At 44.1% G+C, this 12,345-nt stretch overlaps 1 long non-coding RNA gene across 1 annotated transcript; it reads right to left on the reverse strand.

Annotated features, from left to right (window-relative positions):
- Positions 1-1,388: 1,388 nt before the first annotated feature.
- On the reverse strand, positions 1,389-11,241 carry LOC140712881 (uncharacterized). Its single transcript, XR_012094690.1, has 3 exons — positions 11,093-11,241; positions 4,367-4,490; positions 1,389-1,784 (listed from the first exon to the last, which is right to left on the reverse strand). It is a non-coding gene; the product is annotated as an uncharacterized lncRNA (long non-coding RNA).
- Between the last annotated feature and the right edge of the window lie 1,104 nt (positions 11,242-12,345).

Consider the following 12,345-nt stretch of genomic DNA (forward strand, 5'->3'; position numbering starts at 1 on the left):
CTGCCAAGAGGGAGAAGAGAAGGCTCTGCTGTTTGCAGCATCTTTCCATGTGGGTGTGGGGGTGACACATGCCCCTAGCACAGAACAGGCACCGCAGCATCTGGTGCCCCCTGAGAATTTTGGACACTTATTCAGAAGGGACCTCCAATGCTCACCGGATGCTTGACTTCTTTTCCATTATCTTCAACAAGTAGCCATGTGCCAGCTGTTTTAACAGCTCCAGAAACAGGAAACTCACTCCCTGACTTGGCGGCCTGATTTCATTTTTTTTTTTTTTCATGTCTCTTAGAAATTCTTTCCTTATAAAGACCAGAAACGTATCTCCTTGTAGGTCTTTTCTTTCTAGTCTTACATGGAATGACCATATTATTTATTGTCCAAAGACAGGCTCACGCTTGAAACTAAATAGGGGAACTATTAATAATTGCATCTGGAAAAGAGGGGTAACCTGGAACTCTCTTTTGGCAAAACAAGTCATACAGACCATCCCAGCCTTAGGTTTATCCCAGGGATAACTAGAACAAGCTTGTCCCTCTTCCTTCAGTGTCACTGAAATTCGAAGGTGCTTAAATTGCCCCGAGTCTTCTCTCCTCTAGAATAAACAAGAGAGGCTGGTTTCTTTAGTAGAAAGAGAATCAGACTGAGAACAAGAAATAGCTGTGTAACTTTTGGGGCCTTCATCAGAGGTAATTGCCTTCCAAGATCCAATGTTATATCCTGATATCCAAGAAAAGAAAGCAATTTGTAACATTCTGAAATGTGAAAAGTCTATGAGAAGGACATGAGATGAGCTATACGAATTGTGAAGCATAAATTGTGGTTTTATTTGTTCTGCAGAAGCATTAAAAAATTGCAAATTTTTAAGAGGCAGGATAGCATGGCGGTCGTGGATGTCAAATTTTGGTCTGCAGGCCTGAAGCTGAGCTGGTTGCATCAGAATCTGCTGGGAAATGGTTTAAAAATCAGACTCCTAGGCCTCACCTCAGAATCTCCAGAGGGGCCTGTAGTATTTGCCTTCTGAAAAGTTGTGGAAGCAATTCCAATGAAGAGCCAAGTTTGAGACCCACCAGCAAAATGACCAAGAGCACCAACTTTGGTGCCATTCACTCATTCACTTCACACATATTTATCCATCACTTACGATGTGCCAGACATTTTCTAGGCACAGGAAAGCCACACACAGTAGACACACACACACACACACACTCAGTATAAATTTTAAAAGATTTGTGGTTAAGGGCCAGTCTGATATCACTAGCTATGTGGCTCAACTTCCCAACATCTTAGTTTCCAACTCTATGAAATGAGGATGATGATACCTACCCTATAGGGTTGTTGTGATGTTTAAGTAAGGTAATGTATGTAAAGTGCTTACCCCAGTGGCTGGTCCACAGTGAGCACTCAATAAATGTTAGTTATGTAGACCATACCATGTTGATGGGGTTGTCAAAAGCGATGACAATGAAAAAGCTAGAAACAGAAAGCAAAGAACCTTTACTAGTTTCATCCCATGGATACATTGAAAGACAACCTACGATCACATCCAAGTTTTCTGTGAACCTTGCAGCCACTTTTTCACTATGGTTTTGCATGGTTTTTCTTTAGAGATTCCATCCAACATTAATGTTCTATAAACCCCAAACCACTCAAATGTGCCAAAACAAAACAAAACAAAACCCTTCCAGCATTTGGCCACACTGCTGGCTTTCTTCTAGACCATTCCAGCTCCTGGTGCTTGCCTTGACGTGGGATCCAGGAGTCAAATGCATCATTCCAGGCATGATCTGAATTTAAAAATACATAGTAAAAGAAATGACAAGGGAATTATAGTAAGGAATTGAGCTATCACTTCTATCTTACCTATCTTACCGTTCTAGTTACTGTACATGGGCAGGTCTCAAGCCAGGTTCACCTCAATAGTTGAAATAAGGCAAAAAGAAGATGGACAGAGATGGAAAGGATATGTGGAATAAGACCACCAGGGAGTGAGGCCGGGTTATGGAGGAGGAGGCTGAGAAGCTGCCTATTTTGCAGGCAATAGTTTTACTCCTCCAAGGAGGTCAGCAGAGATTTTAATGAGAACATCTTGGCCAAGGCCATGATTCACTGTCCAAAACTGGGCTGGGCCCCTCACACTGGGAGAATTTCACAGTTTTTCACATTATTCCCAAACCCCACTCCTCTGTTTAAGAATGTCACTCAGAGTTTATTACAAAAAGGGTCCAAATGTCTCCATTCATATGTCCTAAGGGGCCAGAGGCTTGGGAAGAGTAGCAGTGGCTATGAGGGCAGCCAGGAGCAGGGATAAAGGGCAGTTCTGGGAGACATTAGGAGACAGCTCCTCGGAGGGAAAGCTCAGCTCTCTTTGTTCACACAACCTGGGTTCAGAGCCCTGAAAAGAAGCAAACACTGAAATGCAATGGAAGAACAGGAAGTTGGAAGGAAGAGCAGCTTCCAAGGGGCAACTGGCCAACTATAGTACTGCTATGTGCATGTACATAGCCTGGGCATTGCACAGTTCCGGAAGGTGCCATCCATACAGGGAAGAAATAAGCAGATGTTTTCTGCAAAGGACCAAATAATAAATATTTCTGGTTTTGCAAGTCATACAGTCTCTGTCACAACTATTCAATTCTGTCATTGTAATAAGGGTTGTTGAATAACACACAGGACACCATGTATTTTTATTTGCTAAATATGGCAACCCTATTTGTACATAACAGCAGCCATATACAGTACATAAACAAATGGGCACGGCTGTGTCCCAGTAGAATTTTCTTTATAAAAGCAGGCAGTAGAGCAGATTTGATGATGATATGAATGACAATCCCTGGAGTTTTGCAGTGCAGCAGTGCTTTCCAGCCAAGAGTGCCAACAAGGCACCCAGTTTCCAAATGGCATGGTGGGTAAAGCAATGATTTTCAAACGTGTTTGACTATAAGCCTTACAGTAAGATACACATTTTAAACCATGATTAAGCTTCACAAAAACATACTTAACCACACTAAGTGTGATATACTACATCTTATTATATTCTGTTCAATTTTTTATCTGATGCAATTAACTTTACCATCTTCTTTTTTTTCTTTCTTTTTTTTTTTTTTTGAGACGAGTCTCGCTCTGTCACACAGGCTGGCATGCAGTGGCGCGATCTCGGAACTTTACCATCTTCTAAGGGATTTTCTGGACTTTCAGCCAGAAGATCTGAGTTTCAGTCTTAAATTCTAATTCTTGCCAACAATGTATCCTTAGAAGAATTACCTCATTTGAGAATTTACATTTGGAAATGGGGTTCATAATCATTTCAGAGTGACTTTGTGTGACAAACATGACATAGTTCAGTTTCTCAAACTGTTGTGTAATTACCATTGGTGGTAACTGAGATGGTTTTAGGTGCACAGGTGAACACTGTATGCACTTATTTTAATTATTTATGAAAACATACAACTTATGTCAAATGTATAATGTTACCTGTAATATAAAGCTTCCTTTTAAAAGAAACTGATTTTAAAAATAGGATAATTTACATAAAGACAAATATTAAGCAAATGACACTACAAGCTATAGGTGAAAGTTGTGAATTTGTACAAGTGGTAAGTAAGTGAAGTTTAGGAAGCTTAGAGATGATGTATGAGCAAGTACAACCTAAAAGATGGTAGGAGTGACATGGTGGCCCCTTGTAGACTTGAGCTAAGTGCCTGATTCACTGTGAATTCCTCAGCACTGAGAATTGGATTGACTCACAATTGGTGCTCAATATGTGGTTATAACAAATGGATGAATGGATGATGGGTGGATGGATGGATGGATGGATGGATGATGGTTGGGTGGATAGATGGATGATGGATAATGAATGGAAGGGTAGATGAGTGATGGATGGATGGATGGATGGATGAATGAGTGAATTGGTAGATGAATGATGGGCAGATGGATGGATGGTGGATGATGAGTAGATGGATGATGGATTAATGGATGGATGAATAAATGATGAGTGAAGGATGATGGATGGATGGGTGGATGGATTCATAGAAGAATGGGGAAATGAATGAAATAATTAAACACCGACCTTTTGGAGTCAGAAGAACTTAGTTTAGAGTTACAAAAGATGAAGCATAGTGTCAAAGGTGTCAGTGACTTCAGGGCCTGGGGGGTGGGAGGGTGGGGGCAGATATTCTTGCTCTGAGGTGTCTTCTGGATGTTAAAACCCTCTATACTGCCACAATTAATACTGAGACATGGAAACATCAGGCTGAAACAGGAAACACTGAGCTGATGTCAGCTCTGTTGCCCACATAGAAATGTCATTCCTGGACATAGGCACTTGCAGTAAATATCTAGTGAAGAGAGTAGGAATAGAAATACTTACAAATATAAATCCTTGGAAATGTTGACTCATGTAAGTTTGAACTTCTAGCCATTTGCTGATGAGAATGGCACCTTGTAGGTGCAGTCCACGGGTACAGAGGGCACCAGGGACCAGCAGCAGTCACCTGTCAAAAGGATAAGGAAACTCAAGTGCATTGGGCTGCCCCACTCAAGTAGAAGCTCCCATAATAGGTCAAATTCCAATAGAGGGGATTTTTGCATTGGCAGAGAGGGAATGATATCTTACATGACAAATGACAGCCCTTATAATTCAAACAGTCTCTACTTCTTTTATGAAGAAATATTTTGAAAAACATGAGGTGCTCAACTTATTTTTTTCATCCCAGGACATACCCATCTGCTTTGACCTTCCAGTTTGATGCTGAAAAATTTAAAGTGATACTATTTTCATCTCTTCCCTCATTTCAGTGCAGAACCCTGATGAACAGACTCATAAAGAAAGCAATTTTTACAGACAGAGGGGAACTGTGGAAAGTTGGTGACAGTCCAGCCTCTGTAGAGAAATTCTGAGTCCCCATTTGCTGGCATGTTCTGCCACCTCTCTGTGCCTCAGTTTCCATGTCTGTAAAGCAGGGAAACATCTATGGAGCTGTTGTGAGGATTAAATGAGTTAACAAAGGCAAAGCATCTTGAAGTTTCTGGAACACAGTAAGCACCCAATAAATGTGACCTAATTTTATTCTGTGTACTTACTTTGTACCAGAAACTTTCACTTCAATAATGTTATTTAATCCTTAAAAATTAAAAATTATTCCTAGTTTCCAGATCAAAGGTTAAGTGACTTACCAACGTCTAGCAAATAGTAAAAGTAGGATACAAACCAAAGTCCTTATCTTCTTGTCTTTCCTGCCATCTTATGCTATTGTGCTAATCTGATTTACCACTTAAAAGCTATTTCCATAAAGCATGAATTCAATTAGGTTTATATTTTTAAATTTTTGATCTAACAATACAATGGATCCCCTTTCTGTCCATCTTTATTTTTTTGTTGTGTGTGTGTGTGTGTGTGTGTATGTGTGTGTGTGTTTCGAGGTTGAGATACTTAACCTGATTCTTAAATTTGACTCTAAACACCTTGAAGGCAAACTTCATTTCATCTGTATCATATGACTTGGTGGAAAGGTATATACAGAGGAAGGATTTGGTGACAAGAGATGGCTTATGGTAGCCCCCGCCTGGAGTGGGCCCCTACTTTCCCACCGAGGCTAATTTAGAGGGTGGAGGGTACCAAAGGCAGTTGAAAATATTAGAGGTTTTCCTTTGCTTGCCAGCTTCTTCCAGGACCCATGTGTCTTCCAGGCCCCTTCCCAGACCTAGTTCTACCCTCAGTGCAAGAAATCTCAGCCTCTGAGAGACTATAAGGTAGGAAAGACATGGGTATAAATGAAAATGGAAAGGAGAAAGGAGTGAGAACATTGAGAGAAGTTTTTTTCTCAGTGGTTTGTGATTTTCCCTAAAGAAGGAAACAAGGGCATGGCATGAGTGAGGGAAGGTGGGTGGGAGCCTAGAATGAAATGGGAGAGAGATGACTCAATGGGAAAAAGCAATGCCAGAAGACCGTGAGGGCCATCTACTAAGGAAGCCAAGAATGCGACTTCATTATTTCACACTAACTGTTCCTTTCTTAGAAAAAATAGCTTGGACTCTTGAAACATCAGGCTGTGGTCTCTAGGTCCCTTTGAGGATGGATGGTAGTATGGTTTGGCTATGTCTTTACCCAAATCTCATCTTTAATTGTAGCTCCCATAATTCCCGCATGTTGTGAGAGGGGCCCGGTGGGAGATCCTTGAATCATGGTGGCAGTTTCCTCCATACTGTTCTCCTGGTAGTGAATAAGTCTCACGAGATCTGATGGTTTTATACAGGGAAATCCCTTTTGCTTGATTCTCTCATTCTCCCTTGCCTCTGCCATGTAAGAAGTGTTTTTCCCCTTCTGCTATGATTGTGAGACCTCCCCAGCTACGTGGAACCTCTTTTTCTTTATAAATTACCCAGTCTCAGGTTTGTCTTTATCAGCAGCGTGAAAACAGACTAATACAGATGGTGAGTTCATTCAGCTCTGTGTGGATTCATTCAGCCACCACATAAACCTGTACTGAACACATACTATGTGCCGGGAAGTCCAATGGGCTCTGAGGACACAATGGTAGTAGAAATAAAAAATGCCTCTGCTTTCATGGAACTTACAGTCTGATGTGGGAGATGATCAATAAGCAAAAAACAACCACTTTCATAAATAAGAAAACAGAGTATGAGGAGGGAGAATAATGGGGAACACCTTCTGAACTCCGGGGGTGGTTCAGAGATGGTCTTACAGAAAGCAGGACAAGAGCATCCAGGCTGAGGGAACAGCCTGTGTGGAGGGGGCCAGAGGAGAAAGGAACTCATCAGGACAAGAGCCTAAAGTGCAGGGAGCAAGGGCAGAGAGGCCAGAGGGATTGATAGAGGGCTAGGCAGATCAGGTGGGGCCTATCAGGGTTTGGATTTTAATTTGAGGGTCTTTGAAAGCCAACTGGGACATCTACCTTTGTACCTGATGAGGCTCTCTTCCCAGCAATGTCCAAGTTGAACATTCTAAAAGTTTTCGGTTAAGGTAGTATCTTTGCATCATCTACACTGTCCCCAAGCTCTCAGGACCAGACAGCATATTCAGGAAATGCCTGGGGAGTAGGGTCACACTAAACACAAACATTTTTGTCTTAAGAGGGCTCACCACCTTGGACCACATCCCCCGAAACCACTGGGAAGCTTTGTAAACATACAGGTGGATGCCTGGGCTCCACCTCAGGCCCTCTGCATCAGAATCTTGGGGGGGTGGAGGTGGGTAAAGTCAAGCCCTAGATGTGACTTCACTGTCTTACAAAGTTCCAACTTGCCTCTTCAGGCTCATAAAATCTCCATCATACCAAACATGGAGCCCAAAGAGAATGGCTTTCCCTCTGTTGACAATGACTCAACCAAAGCATTCCTCCCCTGCTTCGTTTACCTGCCGTGGGCCTCTTAGCAAAGCACACCTGTCCATCTGTCAATATTTACTCTGTCTGCTGCCCTCAACAAAAGAAGGGAAAATTGTTTTCACTGTCAAGCTAGTGTTTATACAAAGGATTTGTAGACTTTCTCAGAGCTATGGAAAATCCATCACCCTCAGTTAACCTGTGCCCTTAATGAGGTGGTAGCTTTTCTCCCACCATCCCATCCATCAGGGATGACAGTATGTAGCTTGTCAACCAGTAAGCTGAAAATGATTTCACCCAGAAACCTGGGGAGACAGATGCTTGGAGTGTAACCCAATCTCACAGGGTGAAGCCTGCCCTTCTGATTACAGAGGACAGCCCCAGTGGGGCTTCATCTAGGACCCAATGAGAGGAGATCCACAAATGCCAAGACACTTATAAGAAGCCAATATTCTTCAGCACTGAGAAAGCTTATGAGTCCATTACATCTGCTCCAATCAATACTTCACCCAGTGTAACTTCCAAGGGAGGACTCTACTGCTATTGAGTCAAAAGAAATTGAGATTCATGCTGCTGGAACCAAGCAATGCTCAGAGACATGCACTCCTGAGAGGTGGCTGGGCTTGGCTCCCAGGGAGAACAATGTTCACCATTGAATCAACTGCCTGGCTCCAATGGGCTTTGGACATCCAAGCCACCTGGGACAGAGACACTAAAAAGTCATTTGCAGGGTGCAGGAGGAAAAACTAATCTGATCACTGCTTTTATCATTCAGAAGAGGCCTTGAGGTTTATCGACCAATCCAAGGGGTAAAAAACAAACCACATCTGTGAAAGGGCTTTGGGGCCCACATACACTCTGCTGGAAGTGCAGCCCAGACCTGCTGCCCCAGCTCCCACGGCATGCCCAGTGCTAAGCTGGGCACTAAGAAGTAAACCAAATGATCTGCGTGACTCACAGAGCATCTGTAGCAGCCTTCAGAGGGGCTCAAACTCATCACAAAATGCATGGAAGAATCTGGGGGATCCTGGCTCTCCATGGGGGATAAATAATAATAATAACGGATATGTCATTTACTGTGTACACTACCATATGCCAGGAAAAGATTGATAAATGTTAACTCACTGAATTAAAACTCAATCCAACTCCCTGGGATAAGTCCTGTTATCTTTAGAAAGGGGACAAAACTAGGACCCACCCCAGCGGAGTGTTCTGGGATGGAATCTCAATAAAAGAGTATCTAGAATGTGCTTAGTATCTAGAATAAAATAGTATCTAGAATGTGCTTAGTATCTGGAATAAAATAGTATCTAGAATGTCCCAGCATGTTTAGGCCCTCAGGGAGTGTTAGATACTTTTTATTATGATGATTATTACTGCTACTACTACTTTTATTATTCTCATTTTACAGCTGAGAAAACTGAGGCTTGGAGAGGTTATGAGATTAGCTGAAGGTCACATGGGCAATGAGCAAGAGCCAGCATCAAAAGCTAGGTCTTCCAGCTCTGGAGAGTGACGTCTTCTCTGTCAGGCTGTAAAAGACCTGTTCTGCTCTAACTGTGGGTGGGGTGTGAGGACCTCACTTCCTCCAGAAAGAATCTGGGGCCAGCACAGGATCTATTCCTGGGTGCCTCGGTCGTGGTGTACTGCCGCCCTCACACTGTTCGCACCCACCTCCTACACGGACTGGGGTATACTCCGTAAGCTGCCCCAGCTCTCCTGCTCCCTGGAAACAGGCAGCCCTGCTCAGGGCACTGGCGCATCCCAGGACCTGTTCCCCAGGCCAATCCCGGGGAGGCCGCAGTGTGAGACCCCACACCTCCTCCTCTGGAGGCCCTTTGCCAGGGATGCAGGGGAAACAGGACTCCTCACCTCTGAACCTTGGCTCTCTCCCTTCCTAAGCCTCTTAAGCTGGCTGGGCCCCCCAGAGAGGAACAAAGTTCCTTTGTGAGGGGAACCGACTCTCTCATCACCAACTCCCCAGAGAGTATGAGACTGGTATATTGTTTTTCTTCTTGCTGCTATAACAAATTCCCAGGTACTTTGTGGCTTAGAAGGACAAAAATTACTGTTAACATTTCTGGATGCCAGAAGTCAAAAATGAATCATACAGGGCTAAAGTCAAGGTGTTGGCAGAGTTGGTTCCTTCTGGAAGCTCCAGGGGAGAATCTATTCCTCGCCTCTTTTAGCTTCTAGAGGCCACCTGCATTCCGTGGCTCATGGCCACATCACTCCAATCTCTGCTTCCTATCCCACCTCCTCTGACTCTGATCCTCCCACCTTCCTCTTCTAGGGACCTTGTGATTGCAATAGACTCACATAGATAATACAGAATGATCTCTCATCTCAGGATCCCTAACTTTATCACGTTTGCAAAGCCTTTTTTACCATGTAAGGGAACATGTTTGCAGGTTTTGAGGATTATAATGTGGACATCTTTGAGGGCCATGATTCAGACTAGCACAACTGGGTTTCTTCAACAAGCTTTGACTGCACTCCAGCCAGACCCAGGCACTGTGCTGGGCACTAGGCACTCTGTTCAAGGCCTCCAAAACAGCTAGACGTGTTGATGTGAGTGCCCCCATGTTCATAGCTTCTTGGAGGTACAGATTACTTCTTGTTTGACTCCCTCCTTTGTGCTAAGCACATGCTAATAGCTAATAGTTATTATATGCCAGGTTCTATCCAGAACACCATAAATCTATGATAAGCATTGATGCTCACAAGACATCACAGATGGGGAAATCAGGGATCTGGGGCATCTTACCTTTCCTAAGTCCTGCAGCTAGTGAGGAAGGGCCATGATTGAAGCCTGGCCAGTCTTACCCCTCAGTCTCTGCCTATAACCACTGTTCCACCTGGTCTCTCAAATAGCAGTGCTCAAAAAGCACCTGTGGAAAGGAGGAAATGGAAGACATAGGAAACTAGAACTACACATTCAGGGGCTGAGCTCTTGAGTGTCATAAATGACACTCCCTTTTCATGAAAGGGAGGCTAGAAAGAGAGGCTAGAAAGGAGGGGGTCCCAAAGCCTCTAGGTAGGCTCTGCCAAGTGCACACCCTGTGGGCTTAGAGGAGGGCTGGAATCTCAGGAGGCTCCTCATGAAGTCATACATATTTGATTACAGGTGCCCCCCAACTCCTGGGTGCATCCTGGGGAAAGGAGCATATCTGCTTTTCCTAACCATCTTCTATTACAGGACCAGCACAGTCTCTGCGCAGAGTAGGGGTTTGATTAATACATTTTGATTCCATGACATGACTTCAAGGTGCACTGAATACACATTCTGACCCAATCCTAAATAGGTAAATGTTAAAAGGCAAGAATCAACCAAAGCCAAGGTCAGAGCAGACTGTGAGCCTCACAGAGGAAATCTGGGATGATCCTAGTCTGTTTCCCCCAGAATGTAGGGCCTGAGTCAGAGGATTTATGAGAATTATATCACTCCATAGGGACCATCCCTGGGCACAGGGGTGAAGACAAGGGCAAGGAGGTAAGGAAGGAGGGGCCATTAGCTTTCCATTGCTGTGTAACAGATTACCCCCACACTCAGTGGCTTAAAACAACAAGCATTTATCATCCCACAAGGTTTTGAGGGGCAGGAACCTGGGAGGCTGGGCTCAGTGGCTGGCCTCCCCCAGAGCAAGTGATGAGAAAGAGGAATTTGAGAGAGTGTGTATTAGTGTGCTTGGGCTGCCATAACAAAGTACTACAGACTGTGTGGCTTAAACAACAGAAGTTTGTTTTCTCACCATTCTGGAGGCTACAAGTCTGAGAGCAAGGTGGCTGCCAGGCCAGTTTCTCTTGAGACCTCTCTCCTTGGCTTGCAGACAGCCGCCTTCTCACAGCGTCCTCACATGGCCTTTCCTCTGTGCATGGGTGTCCCTGCTGTCTCTCTGAGTGTCCAGATATCCTCTTCTGAAAAATACAACAGTCACATTGGATTACAGACCTTCCTTGTGGCCTCATTTTAGCTTAATCACCTCTATCATGACCTTATCTCCAAATACAGTCCCATTCTGAGGCACAGGGACTAGGGCTTCAACATGTGAATTTTGAGAGAACACAATTCACCCCTTAACAGAGAGAGAGAGAGAGAGACCCCAACAAGGAAGCCAGAGTGGTTTCATAACCTAACCTTGGATGTGACATCTCATCCCTTCTGCCAAAATCTATTCTCTACAAGGGAGGCAATAAATACAGCCCACACTCAAGGGGAGAAAAGTGGAACTCCATCTGTTGAGTGGATGAATATCAAAGAACTTGTGGACATATTTTTAAATCCACCACAGAGGGAGAGCCAAGAGGAAGATGCATTACCGAAGTGGCCACAGCCGTGTGTGCTGACTGTTGGATCCTGCGGGACTAGTCCCTGAGAAATACATGAATGGTGTCTCAGGGCTATGTATGGTCAGTGGAAAGGGGAAGAACTTATTCACCAGCTCCCATCATCAGTTGGTTGCTGCCCCCACAGCGGGTACTAACTCCCCTGGACCACAGGCTGCTCAAGCAGGGCATGTGGTGAGGTCCCTTGGAGCCAACAGGGAAGCCCAGGTGGACGTGAGAGGCTCATGCATGGGCCTGAGGCCAGGCACTGATGTCGGCACCTACATGAAGCTCGTTGGGGCCATGCAGAGCTAGTGACCATAGCAGTTTTGGAACAACGTGGGTGAGGCCTGAAGGATTTCAAATTCTATCAATGACTGACTTATTATTACAGTTGTATTATTAAAGATATTAATAGGCTGGGCATGGTGGCTTACACCTGTAATCCCAATACTTTGGAAGGTCAAGGCAGGAAAATTGTTTAAGCTCAGGAGTTCAAGACCAGCCTGAGCAATACAGTGAGACCCCCATTTCTACCAAAAAACAAACAAACAAAAAAAAATTAAAAACTAGCCAGAGCCTGGGCAATGAGATCCTGTCCCTACAAAAAAAAAAAAAAAAAAAAAAAGTTAAAATTAGCCAGGCGTGGGGACACTTGCTCGTAGTTCCTGCTACTCAG

Source organism: Chlorocebus sabaeus, chromosome 11, assembly GCF_047675955.1.
Source record: "Chlorocebus sabaeus isolate Y175 chromosome 11, mChlSab1.0.hap1, whole genome shotgun sequence".
Lineage (NCBI taxonomy): Eukaryota > Metazoa > Chordata > Mammalia > Primates > Cercopithecidae > Chlorocebus > Chlorocebus sabaeus.